The following is a 14,957-nucleotide window of genomic DNA, read 5'->3' on the forward strand; positions in this document are numbered from 1 at the left end:
GAGGTCAGCTCCGGATAAGTAGATCTGCGTGTCATCGGAGTAAAGATGATGCTGCATACCATGGGATTCTATGAGCTGTCCCAGGCCGAAGGTGTAGATGGAGAAGAGTAGGGGTCCTAAAATAGAGCCTTGAGGAACCCCGACAGACAAGGGGCGAAGTGAGCAGGTGGCGTGGGGGGGGGAGAGACACTGAATGTTCGGTCTGTCAGATATGACAAGATCCAGGATAGGGCCAAGTCTGTGATGCCAAGAGATGAGAGGATCTGTAGCAGAAGGGACTGGTCCACAGTGTCAAAGGCAAAAGACAGGTCCAGGAGGAGGACAGAGTAGTGTTGCTTGCTCTTGGCAGTTAGTAGGTCATTGGTGACTTTAGTTAGGGCAGTTTCAGTTGAGTGATGGGGTCGGAAGCCAGATTGTAACCGGTCAAAGAGGGAGCAGGAAGAGAGGTGGGAGGAGAGTTCAAGATGGACGTGTTGTTCCAGTAATTTTGAGGCATGAGGGAGAAGAGATATTAGGTGATAGCTAGACACAGAGGATGGGTCGAAGGAGGGCTTTTTGAGGATGGGTGTGATCTTTGCATGTGGGGAACACACCTGTTGTGAGTAAGAGGTTGAAGAGGTGTGTTAGGCTTGGGATGAAGACCGTGGCAAGGTTAGGGATGAGGTGGGATGGGAGTCAGTCAAGCGTGCAGGTGGTGAGGTGTGATCTTGACAGGAGGGTGGAGAGCTGATCTTCTGCCATGGTGGAGAAGCTGGTTTTGGAGGAACAGGGTTGAGCAGCTAAGAGGGGTGTTGGGTGCTGTGGGCCAAATCTTTGTCTGATCGTATAGATCTTCTGTTTAAAGAAGGAGGCAAAATCTTCAGCAGAAATGAGAGGGGAGGCATGCGTACAGGGGGGCCGGAGTAGAGAATTGAAAGTGTTGAAAAGCTGTTTAGGGTTGTGAGACAGGAAGGATATAAGAGATGAGAAGTTTGTTTTGCCGCAGTGAGCATGGACTTGAAGCTGGCGAGGGACTGCTTGTATGCAGTGAAGTGGTCGGCAGAGTGGGATCGCTTCCATCTCTGCTCAGCCATCCTGGAGGCCCGTCTCAGTTCTTTGGTCAGGCTGGTCAGCCAGGCTTGCTTGTTGAGTGTACGAGTTTTGCTATGAATGAGCGGGGCGGCTGAATCAAGTGTTGCTGTTATTGTGGTGTTATAAAAAGTGGCGGCAGCATCTGTGTCATGAAGGGAGGCCATGTCTGTAAGAGGGAGAAGGGACTCAGAGAGTGATTGTAAGTTGAGGTGTTTGAAATTTATGCGAGGGTGAGTGAGTTTGTGGAGCAGGGGTTGCACACTAGGAGAGGAGAGGGAAGAGAATGTCAGTAGGTTGTGGTCAGACAGGGGGAAGGGTGAGTGAGATTAGTAAGGGAGCAGAGGCGGGTAAAGATGAGGTCCAACTTGTGGCCATCTTTGTGAGTGGCCTTAGGGGACCATTGAGTGAGGCCGAAGGAGGCAGTGAGCGATAAAAGTTTAGAGGCAGCTGAGGTGGAAGTGTCAATGGGGATATTAAAGTCACCCATGATGATAGTGGGGATGTCAGCAGAGAGGAAATGAAGTAGCAAGGTGGTGAAGTGGTTGAGAAAGGTGGAGATGGCTATAAAACTCTACAAGTCCGTGTTCCATCTGATAAAAAAATTTGGGAGCACACAGACATTTTACACAATTCTGAGACTGTGGCTTATGGGATTTTACAGATACCATTATCACTGCATGTCACACAGTGCAGATACAGAATGATATTTACATACAGGCACTTACTGCTGACGTCTTATCTCATTAGAATCGTTTTCTTCTGTTTTTTTTCTCAATCTGGTCAGACCTTCATGTTGACATCGTCCAGTCATGACTTGTTTTGTCACGATGATTGTAGCAGCACTGAAACTTACAAGGTCACATACATGTGTCTCCCCCGCACTCCAACCCTGAATACAGATATGTACCCACCATTAATATACTATTAACCATGCACCTATCAAAATATAAAGTTATAAGCAGCTCTGTGCCCCCATTAACTATAATCTCTGCAGCCCAATTAAATAAATTATTCAGTCTGTGACTTCCCCCAATTTAATGTAAGGCTATGTGCAACACGGAATGTATGTAAGGTTTTATAGCACAAGCAAAGTGAATGAGATCCCTGAATTTTCATGCACACGCTGCTTATTTTTCCTTGCAGATTTGCAGCAGATTAAAATCTGCATGTGCCTGTGTTCCTATCATTCATTATAAGTAATTGATAGCATTTCAATGAATTTGGGGGTGGGCGAAGACACTATGAGGTACTGAGCATCCTCCGCCACTTTCCAATTCATTACAAGTCCCTGACAGCATCTTCTCCCACCTTTCAATTCATTCACTGATGAAGGAAAGCGTACTTTCCGAAACGCGTAGGAATTGAATGGTCCCTGTTGCACCCTGTATCAGACGAACAGGCAAACACACAGCGGCTCCACGTGGTTGATGACGTCACGCCAGGTCCTGCTCTGACCATCGCACACAGCACAGAGAGGCAGTAACCGGCAGCTGGCTGATCGGAGCTCCCACACGCCGCCTGAATTTCTTTGCTGCCCGCACCGCTAGGAGAGAAGAAGCGGCGTCGCCTAACAACAGAGGTAACAGTGGCGTGTTACAGATTTCCGACCCGGTTAATCTGTACTAACACGCGCCGCATCACCTTAATCTCTAGAAGCTCTGCCACCGGCCGGGGCATCTTCTACCCAAATTCGACTATTGCATGCATGATTTGACTTTCATAGGACTTTCTACTGTGGATCAAGGACCGGGAAAGTCATGTAACATCAGAGGTTAAACCCTCTCTAATAGACTCTAATCGGACTCCTTTTTTTTTTTTTTCTCTGTACAACTTGTTACTTCTTTATCGTTCTATTTTTTACCTTACAGGCTCGCAGTATAATAACTTTGCAGGCTTCATTTCAGGTGGTTGCAATAACCCACCAGATATTTGATCACACAGCGCATTAACCCTTACTGCTCAATTTTTCCACAGGTGGTTAGCGCTATATGTTACTATTCTCATAGCATCGTCAATCAAATCTTCTTGGCTTTTTGGGCATATTGCAATCGAATCATACAGGATACTGTTGTCTCCATAGTGTATATTTTATATATTTTACTACCCTCCTCTTATGTATACTATACAACTCTTCAATATATATCCCGAGTAAACATATATTTCTTCTATTTGAATTTCATTTAGTGTGTTTTTTGTTATTTAGCGATTCAACACTGTTTTCATCTGGTTTACTGTGCGCAAATCTAATAATTTTAGAATTTCTTATTTTTCTGACAACATGGTGGTTATTGTCTAGATTTGCAGCAATAGGACACCTTATATACTAGCGCCGCTGAAAATATACATTTTAACTAAATTTTAATCTCAATTCTTGCAGAGTATTTCACCCGAACTAATGAATGGGGAAAAAGGCAACAAAAGCATGTAAAAAATGTATTTTACGCAGAGTTCTTCCTTCCAACACATAAGGATATGCAGCAGAATTTGCTCCTGCAAATCCTGAACGTGTGCACATAGCCTTAGTCCCTGCCCTGTGTTCCTATCATTTATTATAAGTAATTGATAGCATTACAATGAATTTGGGGGTGGGCGAAGACACTATCAGGTACTGAGCATCCTCCGCCACTTCCCAATTCATTACAAGTCCCTGACAACATCTTCTCCCACCTTTCAATCCCTTCCTCCCCCCAATACATTTTAAGTCCCTGATAGTGTCATAATGAATTGTGATTAGAGCTGGGCAAATCCAAACAGTAAAGTTCGTCATCCGTATCGAACACCTACTGTTCAGGCATGGACACCGAACACAGACTTCACCAGGAAGTCCGTGTTACTGTTCGGGTTCGGCTGCCTGAACACCGGGTGTTTGCCACGCTGTCATGTGCATAACAGCGTGGCAAACACCGCAGTGAAATCATCCCTCACGGTCAGAGAGCCGCTGTTCCCACGCTGTAAAAAAAAACAGCGCAAGTGATTAGCTGTAATATGAGGTATAAACTTTACCTCCAGTCACTGGTGTCAGAGGATGGGACTACAGCTCCCAACATGAGACCTGCTGCCGCTAATAACAGCGAGAGCAGGAACGGATGATGGGTGTATTCATTAGAGGGGTCCCCCACGTTTTTTTGAGAACCAGCCTTGCTAAAGCAGACAGCTGGGGGCTGGTATTCTCAGGCTGGTAAGGGGCCATGGATATTGGCCCCACTAGCCTAAAAATAGCAGCCTGCAGCTGCCCAGAAAAGGCACATTAGATGCGCTAGTTCTGGTGGTTTGCCCGGCTCTTCCCACTTGACCTGCAGCTGTGGTGGGTTAATATTTGTGGGGTTGATGTCACCTTTATACTGTCAGGCAACATCAAGCCCACGGATTAGTAATGGAGAGGCATCTATAAGACACCTATCCATTACTAATCCTATAGTTGTATGGTAAATACAGAGCCAGAATAAAGTCCTTTATTAGAAATAAAACACACTTTTCCTTTATTTTTTATTTTTAAAATAACAAACACAGTTATACTCACCTAACGCCTATTGCACCAAAGCCCTCGTCTTCTGTAAAAAAAAAAAACATCCCTCACCTGTCCGTCGTTTCTCACACCATAATCCATGCCTGGGGGAAAAAGTTTTCAACCTGGATGGTGCCAAGATGTGACTGTCCAGGCTGAGAACCACTGGTGACTGAAACTGCTGCGAGCACAGCCTCCGTGACCGGGGTGACGTCATTGAGGTTACCTCCGGTCACTGAGGCTCCGTTCCCAGCCGGGCTGAACTGCCGTGACCTTGGTGAGATCCCAGCGGCTGCTAGCACCTTGAGAAAAAAAATGGAGGTGTACATGTATACCCCCTCCTCACATGTAAAGCGCCATGGAATAAAAGGAGCTATAATAAATAATCATAATAATGCCTATGGCCGGATTCAGTCTTACCCTCACATTGCAGCTATGACTGATGCAGTGTGCCCGTCCATGTTAGTCTGCGCCATGTGAGTGACCAGAACAGCCCCCGCTGCCACAGACATCAGACACATCCACTGGGTTAATCCTATAATGAGACCTTGCCGCACCTGGACCGAATATACACTTGTCTGAACGAGCCATAAACAGGGCAGCAGGGGCTGGCTGGCAAATTTTGGCATGGGGGCAAGAACATAGCAGTTGCCCATTAGCAGTGGCCCATCCTTGCGACTCTAGTGGCTCGTGAACATCGCAAGTATGCAAACTCATACTTGCGATCACTTGTGTAAATGTTAGTTTAGTGCAGTGTCAGTGTGTTAAGATACTCACAGATCGCAGTCTTCTCCAGTATCCAGCCCTGATCCTCTTCTAAGTCACCTGACGGCTATTCAGACTCTACAGGTCACACTGTGCTCTGTGGCCCATAAGTAGCTTTTACAATATAAGTCCAAGGAGCATGAGAACAAGGCTCAAAATGAGGATCCATAGACTTACATTGTAAAGAGACTTCAAGGTCACATACAGGTGCTTCTCACAAAATTAGAATATCATCAAGCTCGCCTGACCTTAACCCTATAAAGAATCTATGGAGCATTATCAAGAGGAAGATGAGAGACACCAAACACAACAATGCAGATGAGCTGAAGGCTGCTATCAAAGCCACCTGGGCTTCCATAACACCTCAGCAGTGCCACAGGCTGATCGCCTCCATGCCACGCTGCACTGATGTAGTAATTGATGCCAAAGGAGCCCCGACCAAGTATTGAGTTCATTTACTGAACATACAATTCAGTAGGCCAACATTTCAGATTTTAAAATCATTTTTCAAGCTGGTGTTATAAAGTATTCTAATTTACTGAGATAATGACTTTTGGGTTTTCATTGGCTGTAAGCCCTAATCATCAACATTAACAGAAATAAACACTTGAAAAACATCACTATGTTTGTAATGACTCTATATAATGTACGAATTTCACTTTTTGTATTGAAGAACTGAAATAAACACTTGAAATAGATCACTCTGTGTGTAATGACTCTATATATGAGATTCACTTTTTGTATTGAAGAACTGAAATAACTGAACTTTTTGGTGATATTCTAATTTTGTGAGAAGCACCTATAAAGCATAGTGTGAGCCGGAGTCTGAAGAGTGAAGATGTCACTCAGAGGAGAAAGAGCGCGCTGCTGGATACCGGAGAAGATGCCGCTACGTGAGTATATTAATAAGATTCTTTATTTTTATATAGCGCCAACATATTCCGCAGCGCTTTACAGTTTGTACACATTATCACACACTGACACTACTCTAGCCTCTACACAGAATTAGGGGGGAAACATTAATAGGAGGATTCTTTAAAGCAGAATATAATTGACATACAGTTGTATCCTTTCTGTGTAGTAGACCTGGTTACATTTAGAAATATGGATACAAGATAATATGTGACTGGTATAGGAGACATCAGTGCACACAGTATACCACATCCAGTGTACAGGAGAATATATGACGGGTATGTGATATACTGTGACTACAGGCATCAGATGGTATGTACTGGAAAATATGTGACTGTTGTATGTTGTACTATGAGTACACACACCAGACGTTACACCAGTCACAAATTATCCTGTATATAACATCTGATGTCTGTGCACATAGTATGGGCAAATATAATTTCTCAGAGGGGCCACGTGACAGACCATGACTCGTTGAGGCCAAAGCAATGGGCTGAAATTAATTTTGCTCATTATTATTAACATATTAATTACAATTCATATTAAAATAAAACAACAATATCATATAATATATCATATTAAAGGTCATATGGGGGCTCTGCTTCGTGTGTATGACGTGTCCTATATCATCCACACAGAGCTCCCCATCGCGCTCCTGTGCAGGTGCACTTCTATCTGCCCTGCCATTGGCAGAGCAAAGTGCTGCGCATGTGCATGCAAAGGCCAAAGAGTGCCGGCGCATGCGCATTATAGTACTGTGCTCTGCCCTCAAGAGCACGATGGGGGACATTATGTGGATGACGTAGGATGCGTCATCGAAACAAAGCAGGGAAGGAGAACATCATCGCAAGAAGAGAGGAGGACAGGAACAAGACCAGCGGCGTCCATCGGACCAAACTACCCAGTAAGTGAGTGTAACAAAACCTATTTTTTTTACCTTACATGGCGTCATATATAGAGCATTCCAGAACACTGTCACATGGGACTGAAAGGTGGCGGTCATAGGTTATATTGGAATTACCTGGTGACAGGTTGCCTTTAAGTATGCTGACATCTCCCTTATATACAGTATGAGTCCACACACAGCCCCCCAAATGAGGTATAAGCCTGCACATAAGTTCTCTATCTACAGTATGAGCTGTCACATAGCCCCTTATATACAGTGTGAGCCCAACATGTCCCCCTATATACATATATAATATAGTAATTACTTTATGTAATGCTATTTGTAATATTGTAATGTTTGAAATGCTGTTTGTAACTCTGCTGTAATACCATAATTTCCCTCGGGATCAATAAAGTGCATCGTATCGTATACAGTATGAGCACCTATATACAGTATGAGCCCTCACATAGTCCCTTATATTCAGTGTGAGTCCTCACATAGCCCCCTATATACAGTATGAGTCCCCACATAGCCCCCCAGACACAGTACGAGCCTCCACATAACCTCTCTATGTACACTATAGCTCTGATGCTGGGACTGGGAGTAAATTAACTTTATTCCATCTGGCAGTCTCACCCTTTCAGTCACGTGGGTAATGCCGGCGTGGGTTCAGTCATCACTCTGTGTATAGGGAGAGCTGGTTGTGACCGTGCCCCCTGCACTGACTGACAGCTAACTATGCATTAGAACCTGCTGTCAGTCAGTGAACACATGACGGAAAGAGCGAGAATGTCAGATGGAATAAAATGAATTTACTCCCAGCATCAGAGAACCCCGTATATACAGGGTGCAGTATACACAGGTACTATATACAGGGTGCAGTATATACAGGTACTATATACAGGGCGCAGTATACATGGGTACAAGTATATACAGGGTGCAGTATACACAGGTACTATATACAGGGTGCAGTATATACAGGTACTATATACAGGGTGCAGTATATACAGGTACTATATACAGGGTGCAGTATATACAGGGTGGTATATACAGGGTGCAGTATATACAGGGTGCATTATACATGGGTACAAGTATATACAAGGTGCAGTAAACACAGGTACTACATACAGGGTGCAGTATATACAGGGTGCAGTATACACTGTGTATATTATACCCTGTATATACTGCACCCTGTATATATTAGTACTTGCTATGTGTAATATACATACATTTATTTGGGACTGCTCTGTACTCATTCTGTGCATTTATACATTTAGTGGGGCTTAAGGGAATTATTATGCTTGTTACACATCACATCTGTAAATGCGCCCACTAATTAGACTTTGGTTAGGGAAACTTTAAAATATAATAATGATAACGATCCTGCCTACTGACAAGATTACCTTACAGGCATCTGGAGAAAGGCACAATGCCAGTCATTCAAGGGTTAATTCTTTAGAACGCTGAGAGGGACTTTCTAGCCAATGAAGCATCAGCATTAAACACCTGTGGTAACTACGGCAACTGTGCTGATGTCATAAACACATGCATCTATGATAGAGAAGAATCCGGAACCCGAGGTCACTCAGCCGTAGGAGGAGCCGTACTTGATGTGTCTGGAGACCTGGAGCTTCATCACTCCACAATGGGAGGAAGGGGACACGGCCTAGCCAGCCAGATCAGCCATACCGCCTAGCCAGCCAGATCAAACTAACCCTAGCGATCAATGGGGTGACAGATGATGCAGCCAGATCTCCCTCACGTCCGGTACTAGCCGCCTTCACCTTTATGGGTACGGCCTGGAGAGGTCGCATTAGGCCTCTCTATACGGCGCCCACACAGGGCTCCTGCTTTGACCATTACTGTCTGTTTTCTGGTGACGTAATGTGTAACCTGTGTGACTATATGATGTCACTGCGATCATATCTATGGTGGATGTATATTATGTCTCACTGTAAATATGATACAATGTACAATTTGTGTTGGCATTAACCTTCTAAGCCCGAGGGAAGGGCAGTCCTCCAGCCATGGTTCCCTAGAGATTTCCACCATGGGGTTTTTTCTCTCCTGGGTGCTGAAGGATGATTCTTCGTGAGTCGGGGGTTGTGCCATTTTCAGTGTCTTTTCCATAGTAATTGGCTGATTCTAAATTTCAGACACTGAATGAAATAATAATAATAATGTGATTTGTAATACAATTTGGTCAATTTAAATGTGTTTTGTGTGTTTCTTTCACAATCTTGGGTTGGTGGGATTTTTTGGGGAATCAGGATCCAGCATCTATGATCAATAAATGAAGCAAGATGTGGAGTCGGAGCATTTTTAACCCTGTGCTGGAAGACAGGACGAAGAAAAGATGACAAAGTGTTACTGCACAATTAGCACAAGTTCACACTCTTCATTGCATTCAGATAATGGGGCTGTTCAGGGCCGGATTGGGACCAAAAAGCAGCCCTGGCACACAAAATTCACCAGCCCACATACAATAAGAGTCCTTAACAGGGCCGTATTTGCCACTAAGCACTTGAGGGCACGTGCTTAGGGCGGGACAATGCGGGGGGGTCGGCACCTGAGCAAGGTTGTTTTTTTTTCTTTTTTTTTTCTTTCTTTAAGTCGTGGGTCACCTCCCGACCGACCAGCCCCCCCCCCCCCCGGCCGCCCGCCCGCTTGCATCCCTCCCACCCTCCTTGAAGATGATACTCACCCTGCTCCAGTGATGTCTGGTCTCAGCGTCTGCACTGCAGCTTGTCCTGAGTGAGTGGTCACGTGGTACGGCTCATTTAGGTCATGAATATGCGCATATTCATGACCTTAATGAGCGGTATCACATGACCGCTCACGCAGGAAGAAGGTGCTGCGCGGGGAGTCGGGACAGAGCCAGAGGGATGTCGGCGCGGCGTGGGAAAGGTGAGTATAGGGGACGGGGGGATGAAGGAGGACGGCAAGCGGCGCCATGCACGATGGGAGCGGGGGGGTTGAGAGATCAGCCATGCATACAGGGGGGAATATGAGCCACGCATACAGAGGGGGGAATACGAGCCATGCAGCCATGCATACAGGGGGGGGGGGAATATGAGCCACGCATAGAGGGGGGAATATGAGCCATGCATACGGGGGGGGGGGGGGGGGGAAATATGAGCCATGCATACAGGGGGGAATATGAGCCATGCATACAGGGGGGGGAATAAGAGCCATGCATACAGGGGGGGAATATGAGCCATGCATACAGGAGGGGGAATATGAGCCATGCATACAGGGGGGGAATATGAGCCATGCATACAGGGGGGGATATGAGCCATGCATACAGGGGGGGATATGAGCCATGAATACAGGGGGGGGGGGAATATGAGCCATGCATACATTGGGGGGATATGAGCCATGCATACAGGGGGGAATATGAGCCACGCATACAGGGGGAATATGAGCCATGCATACAGAGGGGGGAATATTAGCCATGCATACAGGAGGGGGGAATATGAGCCATGCATACAGGAGGGGGGGGGGATATGAGCCATGCATACAGGAGGGGGGAATATGAGCCATGCATACAGGAGGGGGGATATGAGCCATGCATATGGGATGGGAGGGAGATGAGCCATGTATACAGGAGGGGGGTCATTATACAGTATGGGGCATCATATGTGGCCATTATACAGTGTTGAGCATCATGTGTGGCCATTATACAGTATTGAGCATCATGTGGGATCATTATACAGTATGGAGAACTGTGTGGCCATTATACAGTATTGAGCATCATGTGTGGCCATTATACAGTATGGAGCATCATGTGTGGCCATTATACAGTATGGAGCATCATGTGTGGCCATTATACAGTATGGAGCATCATATGTGGCCATTATACAGTATTGAGCATCATGTGTGGCCATTATACAGTATTAAGCATCATGTGTGGCCGTTATACAGTATGGAGCATCATGTGTGGCCATTATGCAGTATTGAGCATCATGTGGGATCATTATACAGTATGGAGAACTGTGTGTGGCCATTATACAGTATTGAGCATCATGTGTGGCCATTATACAGTATGGAGAACTGTGTGTGGCCATTATACAGTATTGAGCATCATGTGTGGCCGTTATACAGTATGGAGCATCATGTGTGGCCATTATACAGTATGGAGCATCATGTGTGGCCATTATACAGTATTGAGCATCATGTGTGGCCATTATACAGTATGGAGCACTGTTTGGCCATTTTTTTTGTTTATAATTATTGTAAATGAAACAGTGTGATCAGCAGTGCTAAATGGCTGTGGTTGGGACGTGGATATGGGTGTGGCTAGTTGTGAAATGGGTGTGGTCAGAGGCGTGGCCTAAAATTTGCCGCAGCGCACTACACGCGCCGCAAGCTTTATACCTCCTTCCCTTCATCAAAAGTTGGGGGGTATGGTACCGCATTTGCCAGATCACGGCAAGTGCCTAAATCCCATAGGGAATGAATGAGGCCGAACACAGTGTTGCTGTAAGTGATCCATTACGCGGCAGATGCAGAAAAACTGCCGGATCTGCTGCAAAAGGCTACTTTCACATCAGCGATTCTTGCCAAAGCCACTGCCGATAGTGTCATACTCACCAAAGGGGAGGCAGCACTAAAAGTGCCTAGGGCAGCAGAAACTCTAAATACGGCCCTGGTCCTCAACCTACATCGTTGAACACTGACAGGTCGTATCGAATTTTGCTTTATTACTTGGACAACCTCTTTTCAATCCAAATGTTTTCCCCTTTTAAAATAATAAAACTTATACTCGCCTCCAGTTCCGGCGGTGTCGGCACTCGGATTTCGTACCAGTGTTATGTTACGCGATCCCTGTAGCCAATCAGCACTGGCTTCATTCTACCCGCCTTTAGACATGTCACATACATCCGGAGGAACAGAGAGAGCAGCAGCACATCTATGTGTCACAGGCTGAGGACAGATAGTTATTCCCCAACCGGCCGCAGGTCTCCTAACCTGAACATTACAGCCTCATATATGCTGATGAGGTTGTCAATTTTGGGTCAAAAGACCTGTGGCCAGTTCGTGAATGATAGTCTGTACTCAGACTGTGACACACAGATGTGTGAATGCGGCCTTAATTGAATAAATTGTCACTATTCTTCTATGTACAGTCTGGCAGTGTACCATCATCCCTCCCAATATCAGACTGTATACCCAGAGGCGTAGCTAGGATTTTGGTTTAGGTGGGGCGAAACTTCTGAGTGGGCCCCTAACCAGGTAACCTTGATTACAACTTGATGACGCACTCTAATAGTGGAGGAGAACCTCAGCAGATGACTGCGCTATTACTGAAGATAATCTATATATATGAGGCATCGTGATTACTCGCTAATCCCGCCCCCTGCACAGTAGCTCCGCCACCACCACATCACCACACACAATCCCGCCCCCCCACCACATCAACACACATAATCCCGCCCCCCAACACATCACAACACATAATCCCACCCCCCACCCCATTAACACACATAATCCCACCCCCCCACCCCATTAACACACATAATCCCATCCCCCCACCCCATTAACACACATAATCCCACCCCCCCCCATTAACACACATAATCCCATCCCCCCACATCACCACATAATCCTGCCACCCCACCACATTACTACACATAATCCTGCCCCCCACCACATTACCACAGATAATCCCGCCCCCCACCACATTACCACCCATAATCCCGCCCCCCACCACATTACCACACATAATCCCGCCCCCACATTACCACACATAATCCCGCCCAACACATTACTACAGATAATCCCGCCCCCCACCACATCACCACACACAATCTCGCCCCCACCACATCACCACAGATAATCCCGCCCCTTCAACACATCACCACACATAATCCCGCCCCCAACACATCACATAATCTCGCCCCCCCAATACATCACCACACATAATCCCGCCCCCCCACCACATTACCACACATAATCTCGCCCCCCCACCACATCACCACAGATAATCCCGCCCCTTCAACACATCACCACACATAATCCCGCCCCCAACACATCACACAATCTCGCCCCCCCAAAACATCACCACACAATCCCGCACCCCATCACCACACATAATCCCGCCCCCCCATCACCACACATAATCCCGCCCCCCCACCCCATCACCTCACATAATCCCGCCCCCCATCCCAACACCACACATAATCCTGCCCTCTACCACATTACCACACATAATCCCGCCCCCCAAAAACATCACCACACATAATCCCGCCCCCCCACCCCATTAACAAACATAATCCCGCCCCCCCATCTCATCACCACACATAATCCTGCCCCCCGCATTACCACAGATAATCCCGCCCCCCCACCACATTACCACACATAATCCCGCCCCCCACCACACATAATCCCACCCCCCACAACATAATCCCCCCCACCACACATAATCCCACCCCCAACACATCACCACACATAATGCCGCCCCCCACCACCACACATAATCCCGCCCCCACCCCGTCACCACACATATTCCCGCCCCCCACCCCAATACCACAGATAATCCCGCCCCCCCACCACATTACCACAAATAATCCCGCCCCCCACCACATTACCACAGATAAGCCCGCCCCCCACCACATTACCACACATAATCCCGCCCCCCACCACATTACTACAGATAATCCTGCCCCCGCACCACATCACCACACATAATCCCGCCCGCCCACCACATCACCACACATAATCCCGCCCGCCCACCACATCACCACACATAATCCTGCCCACCCACCACATCACCACACATAATCCAGCGCCCCCAACACATCACCACACATAGTCCCGCCCCCCACATCACCACACATAATCCCACCCCCCACCACACATAATCCCACCCCCCACCACATAATCCCGCCCCCCCACCACATCACCTCACATAATCCCACCCCCCACCCCATTGAATCCCGCCCCCCACCCCATTGTATCCCGCCCCCCACCACATAACCACAGATAATCCTGTCCCCCCACCACATTACCACAGATAATCCCGCCCCCCAACACATCACCACACATAATCCCGCCCCCCACCACATTACTACAGATAATCCCGCCCACCCACCACATTACTACAGGTAATCCCACCCCCACCACATTACCATACATAATCCAGCCCCCCACCACATTTCCACACATAATCCCGCCCCCACATCACCACACATAATTCCGCACCCCAACACATCACCACACATAATCCCGCCCCCCCAACACATCACCACACATAATCCCGCCCCCCCATCCCATCACCACACATAATCCTGCCCCCCACATTACCACAGATAATCCCGCCCCCCACCACATTACCACATAATCCCGCACCCACATCACCACACATAATCCCGCACCCCAACACATCACCACACATAATCCCGCCCCCCATCCCATCGCCACACATAATCCTGCCCCCCACATTACCACACATAATCCCGCCCCCCACCACATTACCACATAATCCTGCCCTCCACCACATCACCACACATAATCCCGCTCCCCACAACATAATCCCCCCCACCACACATAATCCCGCCCCCAACACATCACCACACATAATCCCGCCCCCCACCACCACACATAATTCCACCCCCACCCCATCACCACACATAATCCCACCTGTTATGATCCTTAGTGGCTGAGGATCACCGAACTGACTAGCTAAGTTACTGAACATAAAACGAGCTCTAGGGAGGTGGTAACTGGACTGACCGCAATTCTGATCCTAAACGAACACACTAAAGGTAGCCGGTGAACGTGCCTAAATTCCTGGACGTCTCGACGCAGCCTGAGAAA

This window comes from Ranitomeya variabilis, chromosome 2 (assembly GCF_051348905.1).
Source record: "Ranitomeya variabilis isolate aRanVar5 chromosome 2, aRanVar5.hap1, whole genome shotgun sequence".
NCBI lineage: Eukaryota > Metazoa > Chordata > Amphibia > Anura > Dendrobatidae > Ranitomeya > Ranitomeya variabilis.